The sequence below is a fragment of the Schistocerca nitens genome, chromosome 6 (genome assembly GCF_023898315.1).
Source record: "Schistocerca nitens isolate TAMUIC-IGC-003100 chromosome 6, iqSchNite1.1, whole genome shotgun sequence".
Classification (NCBI taxonomy): domain Eukaryota; kingdom Metazoa; phylum Arthropoda; class Insecta; order Orthoptera; family Acrididae; genus Schistocerca; species Schistocerca nitens.
Genome location: NC_064619.1, coordinates 281,134,371 through 281,152,755, shown reverse-complemented (window position 1 = coordinate 281,152,755; position 18,385 = coordinate 281,134,371).

Genomic DNA, 18,385 nt, shown 5'->3' with positions numbered 1-18,385 from the left:
TAATTCAGTGTGAAGATTAAGACGGTCGTTCCAGGGGCCGGCGTGATGTCTTTCCCCCGTGAAATCTCGGCTTTTTCTAAAACGTGGACGTGATTTCCGTCCGAAAACTCCTGAGCGTATGTTGCTCAATTGCAAAGTCCGTCGATACACAATGTACCTGCACAAATGCCAGGACTAGTTGGTAGACTCAAGTGCGCGGCAGCAAAAGGAACACACAATGTTGCATTCGAACGCCACAAGTGAGCACAAATCTATTGTCTCTTCTCAGAGCAACAGATGATTCTGCTTTTGTGGAGACGTACGCACTAACTCTGAACAATTGGAGAAGGATCACTGGTCACAATGCCAGAAATATCTCCAAACCTAACTATATCTAGGCCTCCAGTCGCAGATCAGACCCCCCGTGTCTGCCCGGCACCACCCAAGACACAAGAGTCCACTACCTCTTGTTGCGGCCAAACTTTGCAGTTCCTCTAACATGTATTCCTACACGTTTTCGGCCAATCAGGACTCTGAAGTTTCCCGTTGTTTTCCCACCTTTCATGTGCGCGCCGTATTTGTGTCCCGTCCAACCGTTGTATTGCCGCAACGGCGAGAAGCAGTCTCTCTCTCTGTCTCACACGTTCGCTCTCTCTCTTTCCTTCCACCTGTGTGGGCTGAGGCTCGTCGTGTGCCCCCTGCGGCCACTGGTGACACTGCCACCAAACAAGCCGCCGAGTGAAACTCCGGCCAGCCGCCGGCCACCTCGCTTGTTCTACAGCTCAAAACAGCTCTCTCCTGTGTCCGTCGGAACCACCTACCCAAAGATAATAACCAATGTTCTCAAGTTCTGTCCGCTTGCTGAATCAATCTCATGTAAGGAGCTAAAATCTGCCACCTTACATAACATTCCCCTTAGCAAACAAATTTCGACTTGTATCTGACGAATACTGGTAGTATTGGCTGATCAAGCTCGAAATTACTCTCTGTCTCTCTCTCTCTTGACCCACTTCCATTGTGCCAATCTGTCACATTCATCCAGGTAAGCATGAACACTATATCAAGAAGATTGTACATTCAAAAATTTCAACTGTGTTAATCAATTACTTGTCTGCTGGTCACCTCTTGACAGAACTTCTTGTTCTGTGACTCGTCAAGGACACACGTCTACTAGATGACCTAGTGAGCAATAAAGTATCTAAAAGATGTGAAACATATCAGCCAAACAGTAAACAGTGTTGCCACCTGTCTGTACTACAATGGTAGTCCCCAACCCACTTATTTGAGGCCTCACGCCTCAGATGTACCTCATATATAACTGCTACCACACTCATTTGTCCCTCACATGCTTCAGTTATTCTTCCCACACATTCACTTATCTTAACACAGAAACTTAATTATGCATGTCTACTTACTACCAGTGGCCGTCCATCCTTAAATTTCTTATTTTGATATGGAATGTGACTCAAAATTTAAATATGCAAAATTATTAATCTTAAATAAAATTCAAAGATGAAGCATAACCACTCTCTAATATTTCAATTTCGTTACCTGCTGTTTCTTTTAATGGCTATTTTGATATGAAAACAATGACAAAACGAGGGAAGCAGCAGTATCATGACTTATCTCTGTGTAAAGTCTTGTGGCTTACACATTTACTGTTAATTTCGAAGACAAGAAACTTTACGACTAAACTTGCATATCACTTGTGTTAACTTAAAACAATGTTTCTAAGGTGACCTGCATACGTTTCTGCAGCTGTATTAAATCGTCAAACAAGCAACATCACAAACTGGTCAACTGTAACAACTTTACATGGCATTTTCTTACATGATGTGAGTTCACATTTATGGAATCAATGAAAAGATGTACTGTGGATTGAAGTAGTGTCACCAGCAAACATCATAAAAACAGAGAATATTCGCGCTACAAGTGTTATCCACAAGAATATGGACTTTTATTGGCCAAAATTTAACTCTAACACCTGTACCAAAACATTAAAATAAAAAAAATTGTTTACATGAACTGAACAGACTATAAAACAAAAGTATAAGGAAACATAAAAATACAGACAATATGCTGCACAACATCCGAAATTATATGAAAGTGGTAACATGTAAAAACAAAAAATAGAAAAAATTCCTTGATGAGACATCATGAAATCAAGTGGAAAGGGTACCATGTAAAACAAAATATGTTTGACAAGACATTACAAATACCTTGTGTCAAAACTTGAGTAAAATCGTACAAAATGTAAGGCTTAATTCCATTCTGAAAGAAGTTAAATGGTAACTTGAACCTCAAAAATATTTGCTAGAATTGGACTTCCCAAATTTAAATGACTCTTGTCCAAAAACATGCATAAAACATTATGGTCACACATCTATCAATAACCCCACAAAACGTCAAAATCGATAGTAAAATTATGCAACGGCATCTTGTGCCCAAACTTTATAACTGGGTACTGGCAACTAATGCCCAAAGCAAAACAAAAGTGTGGAAACATACAATTAGAATGGTAAACTTAAATATGAAAATTACACCAAAGCATCAAAATTAATAATGAAATTCTGCACTGAAAACTTGTGCCCAAACCTTATGGAAGCTTGATTGACAAGTTTGCAGGTAATCGTTTGCTGGACTGACATTTGGTCCTACAAAGTCGAAAGAGAATTGTTTCGTTGTAAGACGTGCTCACTAATGAGGTCTTTTAGTCAGTCAGGGCGGTTCACTAGTATTGTCTATAGTGGGTGTGTGTGGTGACTGTACCACCACCTCCATTACCCATGTAAAATACCGTGAGCCGCCAACCTCTGCCTGTTGTTTGGCTCCGTTCAAGACCTGGACCACGCAGCTCAGCTGTGCGCCACATGAAAGCTCTCGCTTTCAATGCGGCTACATGTACTAGGCCGAGGGGAATCCTCGAGGCCTCCACTGTTCTTTCTGCTACGGTTTTCCACTACAAACTACTGCAGTCGTCTAAGTTTTCAGCTCCAATACATACATGTATGTGAAAGGGTTGAATTTAGTAAAAATGACAAATAAATTTAAAAAGTTACTTGAGAATCTCTAGGTTAAAAGATAATTTGATTGCCTTTATAAGAAATGTCTTGAAAATAGATTTTGCTACTATCAAATTTTACATCTTCTAAGTATTACATATGATCTTACCGCTTCAGAAAGTATATTTAGTAAAAGTACGCAAAAGAACGGGGTGAGGATCTTCCACTCTGCCCTATTGATACATACATGTTAATGTGTTAGTGGTCCTTTTACAAAACTCTTGCTGTCTAATGTGCAGCAACTCCATTGGTTAGAATAGCTATCTCCACATCTTCCTCTGCTTGCCCATCTGCACTGTTATGTACTTTCACCTGTGAAATGAATTTTTTTAAACATTAGTTGTCGCATTGGTGGTGGATTACATACACACAGACATATCCTCGAAACTTCTAATTATCCCAACGAACAGTGCACCTGACTATACAGTTTTACCGTTACCAAGCTGTTCTTCCTCTTATATCTATTGTCCTGTGCTCTTGCATTCTTCTGCCGCTTGCGCGCAATGCGTCAAGCCCTCCTCCACACGTTCGTAGAATATCATGGTTGTCTTTACCGGGTCTTGGCATTGAGATAAACCGTAACTTCGCTCTTGCCTCTGCAAAGAGCCCACCTACTTCCTACGACTTACCTTACACCGGGTCTTGGCAGTGAAGCTACCAGTTATAATGATAAATAGAAAAGCACAAGTCGCTGACTTGCCCAGGGCACATTAAACATTTTTGTTGACTACCCCGCAGTCCGAGAACTTCGTAATTATGCAAAACCGTATTTGTCAAAGAGTACTATCCATCCTAACACCTCTTCCTCCTTACGTATTTGATTTATCTGAAACAACTGTCTATATGAACTTCCTCATATTACCATGGGAAATTCTTCATTTGCGTGGCCATAGTGTCCGTAGTCACTTTATAATTCTTGAGGGAATTTTTGTTCTGTCGTTGCAACTACAAAAATGTGTGATTTTTTTCACCAGAAGCGTTTCGCTTCATTGAGGTAAGGCATCAACAGTGGTCTGTAATTAATTTATTTACATTTTGATTTGCTTTTAGATAAAAAAAAACAGTTGGTTATTTGTACTTACGGTGATTTTTCGGCTGATTTCTCGGTTACATCGGGAAATACCGTCTGCTAGCACATCGTTATTTTTCTGTGTTAGACAATGGTAATTTTGGTGTAATTTTTAGATGTTCTGCAGCACTACGCATTTCGCATGTTTTTCACAACACAATTTTATACATTCTGTTTGTTTTTCTACTTCAAGTATGTGGTGTTGCTTGTGTTTTGTAGTGTTGCCAACATACCCTTTCCACTACTTTGTCTTTGACGTACAACATTTTTTTAATTGTATTATTGTATGTGTGTAATTCTGTTTAGTTATGTTTCTGTGTATCTGTGTACTGTGTAAAAGTAGAGAAGGAATAGCGACGGAGGGATCTTTTTCAGGATGGGGGAAACCATAATGAGTGGACATAAGTATATAGCAGTGTGATGGAGTATGACTTAGAGGAGAAGGCGAAGTGTGATAAGTGAAATGAGACTGTGAAACTATGAGTGGGGGAGGGGGTTTGTGGAAGAGTGGGGGGTGGGGTGAAGGATGGAAAGGCTCTTTTCTTTTTCATGTAATTTCATCAATTATTCTATATAGAGTCTGGTTTCCAATACATATGTGGTCATTGAGCAACAGTTTATTTCGTGTTAATGCTTTTTGTGTACGGAAATTTTCTTGGAAAGGAACAGGGGTCTGTCTTTACTGATTTTTCTGATATTCATATCGTTTTTAATATTACTTGGTCTATGGTGTACTTCTTTTAGTTTGTTGAATGATTTGTACTGTGTTTAAACGCTCTGATTTGTTCTTTTTATCTTGTGTCGAATATCCTGCCAGTCATTCCAATGTATATCATCTTACAATCTCTGCAACTGAGCTCATAGACGCCACATTGTTGGTATCTGTCTGCTTTAGATTTTAGTTTTGGGATGTGCTCTTCTATGGAATTGTTTATTATGTAAGCAAAGTTTATGACTTGGTTCTTGAATATGTTCCTATTTAATGAGTGAATTTTTTGTGGTAGGTCATTGTATCTAATTTTCTTTTGTAGTAGTGTGAGTTGTGCAAGTGAGTGTGGTTTGGTTAGTTTTTTCATTATTTGTCTCTTAGTTTTTTGTTTAATGTGTCTACAACTGTTTATTTGAGTCCATTTTAATGCTATTTGTTTTATATTGGCTAACTCTTTCGGGTAATTAGAAGTGTTTAGGAGGATCCTGTTGAGCCAGTTTAACATGTATCTGATTGCTACTTGTTTGTGGGTCTGTGAGTGATTTAAAGTTGCATATAAGATAATGTCACTTGTGGTGGGTTTTCTGTTAATGTAAAATATGTGTTATTATTGTGTTTTCTTATGGTTATGTCTAAAAAGGTGTGTATGTTTTCTTGTTCTTCTGCTACTGTGAACTTTGTGTTTATGTTATTGAAACCATAAAAATAATTGAAGGAAACCTGAAATCACACAACCAGCTACCTCATGAACACAGAGATGAAACCATATAATTATTACATTTAATAACACAACAAAATTATTTTGAATTCAATCAAGAATATTACGTACAAGAAGAAGGTTTACCCGTGGGTTCACCATTTCAGGAAAATTAGCCAACACTTTCATACATCATATAGAAAAATTAACATTTGAAGACATAATAACAGTGAAAATCTACAACGTCATCTACTGGTACAGACACATGGATGACATAATACGTATGCTAGATGAACCAAAAACAGAATAGAGCAACTGCACAAAGACATAAATACTGTACACAAAAACATAAAGTTTACAATAGAAGAAGAACAAGAAAATACACTCAACTTTTTAGACATAACCATAATAAAACACAATAATGAATACTGACATATACAGAAAACCCACAACAAGTGACGTTATCTTAAATGCAACTTCAAACCACCCACAGAACGACAAACAAATAGCAATCAAATACATGGTAAACTGGCTGAGCAGAATCACTCCTAAACACTTTTCATTACCAGAAAGAGTTAGTCAATATAAAACAAATTGCCATTGTCTAACACAGAAAAATAACGATGTGCTAGCAGACGGTATTTCTCGATGTAAGCGAGAAATCAGCCGAAAAGTCACCGTAAATACAAATAACCAACTGTTTTTTGATCTAAAAGCAAATCAAAATGTAAATAACTTAATTACAGACCACTATTGATGCTTTACCTCAATATAGCGAAACGTGTCTGGTGAAAAAATCACGCATTATTATAGTTTCAACGACAGAACAAAAATACCATGGGAAAGAGTGGAAATCTATTCATGGTTCAAAAACTCACCTAAGTATCCCAGCGTCCCCAAAGAAAACCAATACATGAATTTACTCTTGAAAATAAAATTATTCAGTTCACAGTTTACCTTTACTACAATGATATTTACCAAAATTTTATTCCATGACATGTTTACTCAAACAAAATACTGACTTTCGCAGTTGTGCACTTACATTTCACGTTTACTTAGAATATGGAGGTTACTTATGGTGTTGAAACTTTTTTTAAAAAATTATAGACAAAATACCGTACTACTACTACCTCACAACAACTTAGGTCTTCTGCTTCATTCGTATAATTTCTAATTGAGTCACACAATACAGACTGATCACATCGTATACACAAGGGGAACAGGCACTTCATGCCCAGTTTAAACTACTCCCATCGTCCAATGATTCGGTGGTTAGCTCCTCTTAGCTAGCAAACGACTCAGTCTTTCCATTGGTTTTCACCGATCTGCTCCCGTATCTGTCACATTGGGCTCGATGCAGAATAACCACAATTAAGATCTTTCTGTCCGGTCTCGTCGCTGCTTCCCAGAAGGCACAGGTCCCTTAAAGAACTACTTGACATTAAGCTACTTCCCAATAGCTGACGTGGAGGGACTACTTCATATTCAGAGCACGGACGTGCAACTAATATTACCTTTATATGTACATTTACTACTGAAAGACAAACTAACTTAGTAACTACTACACATTTATTCTTCTTATTCTATGTACATCTTTAAATGGGTTACATGATGTACAGCAAGAGATTTTCCCAACTTCAGACTTTGAAGCTCAACAGAATTCGCATGGACGAGCCTGTGTACACGGACAGGTCCATAATAGGCATCAAAGATTTTATGACAGTCTTTTCTGCCGGTTAGACAGACAGTGGACTTTCTGGCCTATCCGATATTCCCTGACTGTTGCCTTATTTCAGCGTGTTCTTTGCGTATCTGCCCTGCTACCTTTATACTCTGGAGCACCCGACGTACGATTTCCTTGTGCCTAACTCTGAGTCTTGATGGGAAGTCTACAATGTCACGTGTTAAATCCGGAGGGTTCTTGTCGTTTAGCACTGTGGCCGGAGGGTAACCTGTCTTGCCGTGTGGCAACTCGTTGACTGCAGCTTGGGAGTTTCGCAAGTACACGTCCCAGGTCGCCTGTTTCTTAGCAAAATATACTCTGCAAAGGGCCACCATAACGCGCTCACTTGGATTGGAACTAGGATGGTACCTGCTGATGTATATCGGTCTGATGTTGTGTCGTGCCACTTCTGTGAATGATATTGTGGACCATTCTCTGACAGCATTCGTTCGACGCGCCCCACTTGCTGCAAGAGGTCCTGACGCAATGCGTTGCTGATGGATGTACCTGTTGCCTTTTTTACAGGGGTCAGCGTAACAAACTTGGGCGTCAACTCAATTACAACCATGACACCCTCGTTATGCCCTAGGCAGGGGTCTCATATGATATGACGATGCTGTTTCCTGTAGTTTGGAGGGAACAGTCGGGTACATTGGTGCCTGAGTAAGTACTGTAAGCGTTTTGGCTCTTTGACAATGTTTGCAAACGCCCAGTACTTTGCATATTCTCCTCTCCATGTTTCGAAATTGACACAGGTCCTTCAACTTTAAGAAGCACTTTTTCGGGCCAAAGTGAGCACTACTGAGGTGCATCTACCAGATTCCTTTGTTTACAAAGTCATCTGGCACACACACTACCCAGACGGTGCTATTTACCTTTCGCCTATAGCAAAGCGGTCCTTTCCTGAGAAGGTAGTGATGCCTGATTTGAGTCTGTGTCCTATATAGCCCGCATCTCGTGGTCGTGCGGTAGCGTTCTCGCTTCCCACGCCCGGGTTCCCGGGTTCGATTCCCGGCGGGGTCAGGGATTTTCTCTGCCTCGTGATGGCTGGGTGTTGTGTGCTGTCCTTAGGTTAGTTAGTTAGGTTTAAGTAGTTCTAAGCTCTAGGGGACTGATGACCATAGATGTTAAGTCCCATAGTGCTCAGAGCCATTTGAACCATTTTTTTGTCCTATATACTTTTCTTTCACACTGAGGGGGTGTGGATCCTTATCTTGCTCCGCCTGTATATTCCTCATTGATGTTATTATAAACTTCTCGAATATCACAATTTTGGTATAGTAAATCGAGAAGTGCTCGTCCTCAGCATTTCTAACCATTCGATTCGTGGCTCCGATGGGAGACCGTGACATGCGTCAGTGATGATGTTTGTGGGGCCTGTGACGTAGGCTGGTGTGAAGTAATACTCCTGGAAATCCACCGTCCCAGTCCCCCTGTTGTCAACTTTGCCGTCATAAGAAACTCGAGAGCCTTATGGCCTGTGTACACTCGGGTCTTTCGGCCAGATAAGAAATATCTATATTTCTGGAATGCCCAGACCACCTACAGAGCTTCCAGCTCTGTTACAGAGTAGTTTCGTTCGCACTTCGAGAGCACTCTGCTTCCGAAGGCTGTGGTTTTGTGTGCCATCCTCCCACTCTCCATATATTCCTGAAAGATGACAACACGTTGACCTGTTTATGAGCTGTCTGTGGCCACGGAGAAGTCTTCCAACAGGTTCGGGTGGTACAAGATCGGGGCCGCGACCAAAGCTGCCTTTAAACTGTGAAATTCTCGGTCTGCGATCTCATCCCACACAAATGGCGTTTTCTTGCCGGTCATAAAACACAGTTTTGGTGTGGCTAATTGTTCCACATGAATGAACTTTTTATAAAAACTGACCACTCCCAAAAATCCACAGAGCTCTTTTTTAGTCTGGGATATGCTAAATTCAGCTATCGCCACCAACTTTTCTGGGTCTGGTGATACCCCATCACCTGAAATTATATGCCCCAAGAAAAGTACCTGATTGGCTCCTATCCTTGACTTTGTGATATTAACAGTCACTCCATATGCTCTCATTTTGTCTAGCAGTGCCCCAAGTACTTTGTTGTGCCTACTCCAATTGCGTTTTCATAACAAAATGTCATCCACATAGCATGTTATCCATTCACGAAGATTATGGTCCAAAAGCGTTCCCAGACCGCAAATAAACGCTGCTCAGGACACATTTATGCCGAATGGTAGGCATTGGAATTGGAAACATCGTCCAAATGCAATGAAGGCTGTGTACTTCTGATACTCCAGCGCCAACTCAATCTGCCAGAAACTGGACCAAAGATCGATGGATGTGAATACTGAAACGCCATGGAAACGCTGCAGTAGCTCCTCCAACGTCTGTGGCCGGTCAAAAATTTCCCCTATACTGATTGTGTTTATCTGGCGTGAGTCGAGGACAGCGCAGATACCCCCATCTCGCTTATCCACGACCTGCACCGGACTGTTATATGTTGATGTTGCATATTCTATTATACCATCGTTTACGATTTTCTGAAATTCCAGCTATACTTTTTCTCGATATGCCAGAGGAATAGAATAAAACGGTACCCACAATGGTTGGTGTTTCTTTAGCTGGAACCGGTACTGAAATCCTTAGAAGTACCCGAGTTTCAGTAGAAATACCTCGGCACTGCACCTGAGTATTTCCTCTAATTCTGCCCTATCTCTCTCGCCTATTTCTGTTAATTTATTTAATTTTTGATGAATGGCATGATGGACTTCACACAGTGATGTATCAGCCTGGGTATTGCTACTTAACCCTCAGTGTTAATGTCGGTATACCATCTGACACAGACCTCAGAGTCGTGGTAGGAACAACAAAGTGTAGGGCTGTGTACACAGCTGAAGTAATACACCGCTTTGATGTGTTAGAGAAAAAAAGTCTCCAACTGCTTATAAAACAACAGAACAAGAACAGTCTATTGTAACTGATAGTCTATGGTATATGGTCTTTCTCCAGTACAGGTGACGAAATTTTACACACGTCCGTGGAAGTGACTTCAATCAGTGGTCGCCTGCACCAGTGGACCAATACAGGTATATTTAATGGCATCACCACCTATCGTTGATGTCAACATGCAGACGGCATTGTCTTCGATATATCGGAAGAGAGAGTGCGGTAAAATCTTACTGATTTCTCTACCTGGTGATGTTAGCGAAGTTTCTGTAGTACTTGGTTTTACTCCTCTTGCTGTTACAACGAGGAGAGAGAGACAGAGACAGATGGATGTGCTGTCAACGAAGACTGACACCATTACACTATCGTGGTAATCATAGTAATGACGTAAAATGATGGTAGAAGTTTGAAGTTCTTAGAGAGTGGCTCGATATTTAGATTTTTTACATAGTTATTAGCAAAGAATAAAATTGCCTGTTATAACAGAGACCAAAGAAACACAGAAAAATACCGATTATTCAGAACTAAAATACTGTATGGGATTTAACCGGTCGGTTTTTCCCATCCGTAACTCAGGGATACCATTTGAGTATATTGGTAAGAGGGACCCGCTGTCTTTGGCGTTTCATTACAGAGTAACGGTAGTAATGTAATTATGATTTATTCGGTTTTTTAGCGCAGTCACCCTTGTTTCTATGACAATACCTTCACAAAAGTGGAGAAGCTTATACTATGCGATAACCGAAACGTACAGTGCATGAACCAGAGTAATGCGAGAACTGTCAGACTCAAAAGTACTGTGTTGCCTGCTACCGACGGTGCGGGAACAGATCAGCATAGCGACTTTGTTCCGCTATACCAATGCATGTAGTGAACCCATGCAAGAGGAGCGTATCGGCTAGCTCTTCTTCAGTAATCCCATCAGTAGTACTGCTGTGTGTCGCTGTTAACGCACTACTAACACTGCCAGACAACAAAACCGTAGACAGAACCGCGCAGTACTGAGTGCAAACATGAGGGCCATGAGGTAAGGAGGACAATACTGCCGTCAGCAACAGGCGCTGTGAGCACATGAAAAGAAGACGTACAGTGCATATCGTCCACATTTTCAGTGTAATATAGATACAAAGGTAACCTGGGACAAGAAACAAGTCTAAATGCGAAAACTCTGTAACGAGTGGCAGGAAATCTTGGGTTCCTTATACCCAAATACTCAGACATTATCCCTGAAGAACTTCTGAAAGTTTGTCAATGGAGTTTTGGTTCACTCTGTAATCCACGGCACTAAAGGAACCTTTGTGTGTGTGTGTGTGTGTGTTTGTGTTTGTAAGTGTGAGGGCAGGGCGGGGGCGGGGGGGGGGGGAGGGGGGGAAGTCACAAATGACTGGCGAAGTCAAACATTTAAATCCATCAACAAATAAATGAGAATGTTGACTTTAAATGCAACATTGACCTAAAAATTGGAAATTCAATTTCTCATTAGTATACAAATTTGTTACTGTTCGTTCTAAATCGAGTTTGATCACTTCTGGACAGTAGTAGCAGGTTACTTATTTTCTAAGACAGGAACAACAGTTATAATTGAGTTAATTAAGAGTGTCTGAGATTCGATTTCATGTGACTGATCCACCAAGCTCTAGGAAAATATTTACGTTGTACAATAATTAGACGGTAAGAATCCTCTTTGGTATACAGCTAATATTAGCACGTTTATCGCGAAATAGTACCTACTACACAATAGGTACAAAACAGGGTCAAATATCCAATAAATATGCAAATGTTAGCAGAATCGTGCTATGCTAGTTGAAGGGGGATATGCGAAGCCTTCAGTAACAGCCTTAGTAAAACCCAAAAAGTAGTTAAGGCTAACGGTGGGACTAAAATAACAGTTTAAGCAACTGTGAACGAGACAGGAACGGAAATAAAGGATAGTAAAGCAAAACTCGTAACCTTAAATTCTGTACTTAACCCTAGCAGTACAAAGGAGGGAGTGAGTACTTCACGCCCACCTTTTGAAAAGATGGTTATCTAGTCAGTTACTTAAAATTTTAAAATTTTGAAAAACGTATTACTGTTTTTAAGGAATTATTCTAGCAGATTTCATATGTTTTGAAATTTTCCAGTTAAACTTAAACCCAAAAATGTAAGTTTCCGTAGCAGATGACAATTTCCTCAGTGAATGTCGTGTTCAGTATTTCAAGCTTCAGGACGTTACTGTCACATCAGTATCTCTTTAAAAAGTGTGCTGAGAGTAAAAGCTAACAACAATTAACGGAATCTGCGTTTTTAAAATGTGTTTTTGTGGTGCTCATTAAGTCGGTAGGACATGTTATTAAGGTACGTTGATATAGGTAAGAGTGTGCTAAAAGTATTTGTAGGTTCTGGACCTTACTACCAAATCAGTACCTCTATAAAAAGTATTTTGTTAAGAAAAGTCAACAAGTTAGCTTCCGCGTAGCCTAATGAGTTTTTATTTTCAAAAGAACCACGCAGTTTGACAATTGCGTTCCTTTTACATGCCAGCACGTAAAGCGGTTGGACAAAAATATGTGAGTACTGCGAGAAATGCATGGTTAAACGTAAATGCAGATGCTAGCCAAGCCTGCAGGTTGCACTGTTACCTTTGACCAGGAACGGCGTCTCCGCAATGTCCCCAAAAAAATGTTCAGATGTGTGTGAAATCTTATGGGACTTAACTGCTAAGGTCATCAGTTCCTAAGCTTACACACTACTTAACCTAAATTATCCTAAGGACAAACACACACAACCATGCCCGAAGGAGGACTCGAACCTCCGCCGGGACCAGCCGCACAGTCCATGACTGCAGCGCCTAAGAGCGCTCGGCTAATCCCTCGCGGCGCAATGTCCTCAAAACGTTGCATTGACACTCGTGGTCAGAACAACGTTCCGCGTGCTTGTGAGCGCACTATATCAGAGCTAAGTGAATTCGAACATGGCCAAATTGTTGGTGCTCAAATGGTGGGTGCTTCTGTAATTAAAGCAGAACTAGTGTCTCGGGTTTCAAGAGGCACCATATCGAAAATTTATACCATAAACAGAGAAAATGGGAAAACATCATCTGGCTGACGAATGTGTGTTCTGAATGATCATCGCGAACGGTTATTGAAGAGAACTGTGACAGAAAATAAGGAAATGACACCTGCGAGAGTCACTGCAGAACTGAATGTGGAACTTGAGAATTCTGTCAGTGCCAACGTGAAGAGACATTCATAAGCTGTAAATTGCAGGGTGAGTTCGAATTCCAAAAACCACTCATCAGTGATGCCAATATCCATAACAGGAAAAAGTGGTTATTTGGTTGGATGAGTCTTGCTTCACTTGTTTTCGACTTCGGGATGAATTTACATCTCACTAGTGTAAACATGGTGGGTGTTCAGCGACAATTTGGTTCAGCCATACTGTGATATTTCACGGTTCCCATGGTTACTCTGCAAGATCGCATTACTGCCAAGGGCTAGACCATTTTGACCGATCAGGCAGATCCCATGGTACAATGTTTGTCCAAAGCGACAGTGCCCCTGTTCACACAGCCTGCATCGTCCGGGACTGGAACTGTGAGCGTGAGGATGAATTGCTGGATTGTCCCTGTCCACCACACACCAGATCTGTATATTATTGAGCCATTGTGGTCTGCTTTTCAGAGAAGGGTGCGTGATCGCTGTCCACCTCCATCATTTCCTGAACTTGCCACTATTTTGCAGGCACAGTGGTATATGATCCACATGCAAACCGTCCAGGTCTTATATTTATCTACTCCGAGACGGCTGGAAGCTGTTTTGAATGTCAACGGGTTTCCTACACTGTACTGGGTTTGGTAATGTGTTGCGGTTTCGCTTTTTTCCATATTTCTGTCCAGCCCCCGTACAAACTTGGGATACACTTTACTACTGCGTTTATAATCACAGTTTTCTTTTACCTTTCATACACGTTCAATGAACCGATCGCGGGACGTAGACGATAGGCGAACTCGTTCCATTCATTTGCGAACGTGTCCATAGTTACTGCATTCGCGGCTGTTGCCATGCAGGGTCGCAGTTGACCCAAAGTTAATGGACGGGGAGGCACATAGAGTTTCTGCCTAGGTTGGGGCACTATTTAAATTGTTTCACTAATATACCGTTTTTCGTTTTGCAAGCCGTTATTCTACACTATTCCTTTCAACAGGTCTAACTCTACCTGTATATTGTCTGTGAACGTTACCACTGGTGTCTGTTCCCTATGAATGTTTACTCCAGTTCACAAATTTTCTTTTCCTTCTTTTATATCTTCTTCGACGTGCAACTAGAACAACAGTGGTGATTTGTCAAAACTCTGTCTAACAACGTCCTTCACACGAACGTGCCTTACTTGACTTTCCACTTTTGTTACTCACAGCTGGATTATGTGAGTGTTGTAGGTTATTCGTATGCCTCTGTACCTCAGCCCCAATCTTCTACGGATCGCGAACATCTTACTCCACACTGTCTAAGACTATGTCCATAAATGCTAGAAAGACATCGTGATTTTTCTTCAGTCTGTTTCCCATTAAGAGATGTAATCTGAGAACTGCGTCTCTGATAGGTTTTCCTTTCCTGAAACTAAACGATGTTTCTTGAGTGCGTCCTTAATTATTCTTGCTATTATTCTTTATATTAAGCTGGTCAACAATTTATAAACGTCATTATTCAGACTAATTATCCGCCAGTCTTCGCATTTATCGGCATGTGACTACCTATGGAACTGTTGACTTAACGGCCACATGTCTGATGTTCGTCGTGTAGAGGTTATCGCCGCTGTGAACAGATTGCAGAGTCCCGAATTCGATTTCCAGTCGGTTCGGATATTTTCTCCGCTCGAGGACTGGGTTATTATGTTGTCCTAATCATTTTTTCTCATCTTCATCCACCCACAAGCCCTGAAAGTGGCGTCAAAGAGAAGGAGTTAAAATAAGCCGCTGAATAACTCCAGGCGGAGTCTCCCGACCAATATGCCATATGATCATTTCATTTCGTTTCCACGAATATTTCCAAAACGGCTTCATCATCACATTACTATGTAAAGTGGTGATGAAGCTGTTCTGGAAATCTTGTGGAAAGATACCAGATTAATTGATTTTTGACTCCAACTCAAATGCCCTTTGACTTCATATACATGCCACAGATATCACTAACTAATTTGACCACAGGTTATTCACCTCGTTACATTCTGGTTACGTTACTGAATTGCCTATTTCCTCTTCATCACCTTCCTACTCAACTTCTGCCACAGTTCCCCTCCACAGTACAGACCTGTCTGCTCTTTCTTCTGTAGTTAACACAGATTCAGGTAACATATTTTCATTTTACTTTTGCGAAATACTGTTTATTTTTCACGTACGGCTTAGAGACTGTTACTACAGTCATCTGTTTCTCAGTAGCTTAACATTTTTTCTCTCATTCACTCCTGGCTGCTTGTACTTCTCGTTAATTTCATTCCTACTGCACGTTCCTACCTCATCCAGGAGATTCTCGTATTTTCATCAGTAAGCTCGAGTATCTCCTAAGTCACCTACGCTTTCTTCAGTTGTACTTTGTCATTACGTAATGTGCCCTCTCCTGTTACAATTATCCTCTATTGCATTCGAATCCCCTTTACTTAGTATCGGCACTTTTACTACACTATTGTTCATAGCGTCAGATAATTTCCACTTCGTCTCGTTTTGTTGTAAATGTTAAGCATCCTATTTCATGATATACTTTTTCTCTATCTTCCTCAATATTTGACTTGTGTTCGTCACTACTAGACTATGACCTAAGAATATGCCCGTAACAGTGAATGGTTTACAGTACTGATATATCTGTAGCTGTGTAACCTTGATGTAGTCCAGACGCTTTCTTTCACTATCTCTTACACTTTCTGTTGGAAGCGTCCAGACTCCTATTAATGGACATTAAAATGGGGTGCGCCCACACTTCGCCTAAATGATTCGAACTCTGCTAGGGAAACCTTCAATGAGTGTCTGAATGTCTGTGGAGGAACAGTAGTTCTTAAAGAGCCGAAACCCGAGAAGATACTAACATTGGTAACTGGGGTCTGGAGCGAAATCGACGTTCTATATCGTGCCACAGTAATTCCATTGGGTTCACGTCGGTACTCTGTTGGGGTCAGATCGTTTCAGGAATGTTATTGCCCGCATACCATTGTGTCACAGATGTTGCTTCATGAGAGGGAGCATTGTCATGCTGTTAGAAATAATCATTGTCAGCGAACTGTTCCTCTACTGTACGCTTTATACAATACTGTAAAATGTGTTCACATCCTTCCCCATTTAGGGTTTTCCAAAACACAATACAAGAAAGAAGCACTGGATTGAAATGGGTATAAGACAGGGATGTAGTCCTTCTCTCCCAGTTTTCAGTCTATACATCGAAGAAGCAACTACGAAAATATTCAAGAGTGGGATTAAAATTTAAAGTGAATGGATATCAGTGATAAGATTCCCTGATAACATAGCTATCTTCAGTGAAAGTGAAGAATTATAAGATTGTCGAATGGAATGAGCAGCCTAATGATTGAGAACTGAAGAAAGGTGAAAGTATTAAGAAGTAGCAGAAGTGAGAACAGCGAGAAACTTAACATCAGAACAGGAAATCACGAATTAGATGAAATAAGATATCTGCTACCTTGGCAGCAGAGTAACCCATGACGGACGGAACAAGGGGACATCGAAAGCAGACTCGCACTGGTAAAGAGGGCATTCTTGGCCAAGGAAAGTCTACTAGTATCACTTAAAGGCCTTCATTTGAGGAAGAAATTTGTGAGAATATACATCTGGAACACAGAATTGTATGGTAGTGAAAGATGGGCTGTGAAAAAACCGGAACAGAAGAGAACCGAAGAATTTGAGATATGGTGCTATAGAATAATGTTGAAACTTTGGTGGTCTTCCGCTGAATCGGCGCGGAAAGGAATGTAAGGAAAACACTGACGAGAAGAAGGGACAGGACGATAGGGCATCTGTTAAGACACCAGGGAATAACTTCGTGGTATTATAGGGAGCCGTGGAGGTTAAAAACTGTAGGAAGGCGGGGATCGAATACATCCATCTTATAATGGAGGACGGAGCTTGCAATTTTGCAGTTGTTACTCTAAGATGAAAAGGTTGGCATAGGAGAGAAAAAATGCGCAATAAGGTGATCACACCCTAACGACGGAAACGATGCCGTACTGTAACGCCAGCTCTTCTGTACCTTGCCGTTGGTGCTACAGATTAAGGCAGGTAACATTCTTCAGGCGTTCGCCAGACCCAAACCCTTCCATCGGACTGCCACAGAATACAGCTTGATTTATCACTCCAAATTACACTTTTTACGATTATCCAGCAGCGTCACTCTTTATAGCACTTCAAGCGTCACTTAGCACTGATTGTTTTTAACTCTCAGATCCCAGTCATTGGGCTTCCAAGACTACTGGTAGTCCTTTGCAACTTACAAGAGATTTCTTCAGCTGATGCCATGCGATGATTTACAGCCATGTTACACAATGCTCGATTGTCCGTCCGTCAGTGCATTAAGTCACCTGGTCTTGGTTTATCTGTGTTTCCTTGAAATTCTGAAGGTAACGGTGGTAAAATATAGGGAGCGAAATGCTATTTACAGCTTGTACAGAAATAGCCAGAGGTTGTAAGAATCGAGGAGCGTGAATAGGAAGCAGTGGTTGAGAAGGGAGTCATACAGGGTTGTAGCCTATCCCCGATGTTATTCACTCTGTACATTGAGCAAATAGTAAAGGAAACCAAAGAAAAATTTGGAGTACGAATAAAAGTTTAGGGAGAAGAAATAAAAACTTCGAGGCTTTCTGATGACATTATAACTGTGTCAGACAACAAAGAACTTGGAGAAGCAGTTGAACAGAATGGACAGTGTCTTGAAAGGAGGATATAAGATGAACATCAACAAAAGCAAAACAAGGATAATAGAATGAGTTCAAATAAGTAAGTTGAAATTAGATTAGGAACCGAGACACATAAAGTAGTACATGTGTTTTGCTGTTTACGCAACAGGTTAACTGATACTGGCTGAAGTAGAGAAGAACTAAAATATAGACTGAATAATGACAAGAAAAGTATTTCTGAAGAAGAGAAATATGCTAACACCGAATATAGGTTTAAGTGCTAGGTAGTCTTTTCTGAAAGTATTTGTATGGAGTGTAGCATGTACGGAAGGGAATCAT